Source organism: Echinops telfairi, unplaced genomic scaffold (assembly GCF_000313985.2).
Source record: "Echinops telfairi isolate 266 unplaced genomic scaffold, ASM31398v2 ScPeMD7_7410;HRSCAF=8448, whole genome shotgun sequence".
Lineage (NCBI taxonomy): Eukaryota > Metazoa > Chordata > Mammalia > Afrosoricida > Tenrecidae > Echinops > Echinops telfairi.
In genome coordinates, this window is record NW_022111310.1 from 6,371,628 (window position 1) to 6,374,178 (window position 2,551).

The following is a 2,551-nucleotide window of genomic DNA, read 5'->3' on the forward strand; positions in this document are numbered from 1 at the left end:
TTTATTTTCTATGTAAAAGTTAAGATCTTTCTGCATCCTTTTCTAAAAGCTGATGTGTGTGTGTGTGTGTGTGTGTGTGTGTGTGTGGTGTTATGTCTATGTGGAGAAAGTTTAAGCCTGTGGTCTAAAGCACTGTTCACCTTACTAAATATAAAAAAGACATATATTGTCATTATTATATTAGTTCTTTATTGACCTTGCCAAATTTATCTCCAAGAATAGATGCCCCTGTAGATTCTTATTCTAGGCTATCTACTTTTGAGTCTATATAACATTTGATTTGTTCCACACATTACATTTGTCTCTTTCCTTTACCTCAAAATCTGTGTAAATGCGTGTATAAACCCTCTGCTACTTGTAACAAATAAAATTTTCCATTTCCACGTGTTTTCTGGTAGCTTTGGTTGTTGTTGTTGTAATTTGGTAGCATTCGTCGTGGTCCCACACACAACACAACAAAACACTACCTGCTTGCGCCCCATTGCGCACCATTGTTTGAAGCCATAGCTGCAATCACTATGCCAGTCCAGTTCCTTGAAGGGTTTCTCCTTGTCTGATCATGGTGTGCTTTCACAAATATTATACCCTTGTCCAGGGTCTGGCTCCTACAGACAACATGTCCAAAGCAACTGAAATCTAACTGAAAACTCAGCCTAGTTGATTCTAAGAAGCACTCTGTTTGTGATTCTTCAAAGAGAGATTTGTTTATTCTTATGGAAGTCTAAAGGACTTTCAGTATTCTGCATCAACACCATAATTCAAATGCACCATTTATTTCCCAGTCTTCCTATTCGTTGTTTAATTTTCATGTGCATATAGAAGTTATTAAGGTCATTAACATCCAGAACTTATGTATACTAGACAATTACATAAAATTCAAAATTAAATTCAAAAGCTACATGAAACTCAACAGGGAAAAACATACCAGCAAGCATTAAAAAACAGACAAAATATTTAAGCAGATATTTCATCAAAGGATGATATAGAGAAAATAAATAAGCCCTTGCACTTATTAAAAATTTTTTCAAGAGTTTCGCATTTAATTTTTCCTTTTCTATAAAATTGTGAAAAAGACAAAACTATAGCTACAGAGAACCAATCAGTGGTTCCCAGGGTGGAAACTGGTGTGGCTACAAATCAGAGATGTGTTTTGGGCATGTTGACATTTTTTTATATCCTAATTGTGTTGGTGGTTACATGTTGTGGTGACTTCTTAAAGGCTTGAAGATAAACAAGTGGCCATCTAGTTCAGAAGCAACAAAGCCCACATGGAAGAAGCACACCAGCCTGTATGACCATGAGTTGTCAAAGGGATCAGGTATCAGGCATCAAAGAACAAAAAATCATATCATTGTGAATGAGGGGGAGTGCGGAGTGGAGACTCAAAGCGCATATGTAGGCAACTGGATGCCCCCTTACAGAAGGGTCGCAGGGAGGAGACAAGCCTGTCAGGGTGCAGGGTAGCAACGATGAAACATACAACTTTCCTCGAATTCTGAAATGCTTCCTCCTCCCTCTATCATTCTCCCAATTCTACCTTACAAATCTGACTAGACCAGAGGATGTACACTGGTACAGATAGGAACTGGAAACACAGGGAATCCAGGGAAGATGACCTTCTGGACCAATGGTGTGAGTGGCGATGCCTGGAGGGTGGAGGGAATGTGGGGTGGAAAGTGGAAACCGATTACAAGGATCTATATATAACCTTCTCCCTGGGGGATGGACAAAGAAAAGTGGGTGAAAGGAGATGTCAGATAGTGCAAGATATGAAAAAATAATACTAATTTATGAATTATCAAAGGTTCATGAGGAAGGGGGAGTGGGGAGGGAGGGGGAAAATGAGGAGCTGATATCAAGGGCTGAAGTAGAAAGCAAATGTTTTGAGAATGATGATGGCAACAAATGTACAAATGCGTTTGACACAATAGATGTATATATGGATTGTGATAAGAGTTGTAGGAGCCCCCAATAAAATGATTTTAAAAAAATAAAAGAAAAGAAAAAATATCATGGAATTATACATAAAAAGTTTATTTCATGGTACGAGAATTAAAAAGAAAAATGAATAAAATACAAATACTTAAGCCTTAAGATGTATGGATGAAATATTTTCTTTTAACAGCTGTGGAAACTCTTAGAAATGTCCTGTAATACTTTACAATGTGTAAAGAGAGACAACAAGGCTTTGGAAGTTAATTGATGCCAATGAATGTTTCTGATCACATCTTATTTTTGCAATATAGTTGTACCCTATGCCAGCTATAACATAGATGTGGTGTGGAACAATGAACATGCCTGTGGTTATTTTCTTATTCCCCAAAGGTATACTAAAAATATATGTTCTTAGTCATGTTATAGTTCTACATTGTTTATTGACTGAAAGAGTAAGGATTATTTATTCCACAATATACCATATATACTTGAATATAAACCGACCCAAATATCAGCTGAGACACCTAATTTTTTTTTTTAACATTTTATTAGGGGCTCATACAACTGTTATCCCAATCCATACACACATCAATTGTGTAAAGCACATTTGTACATC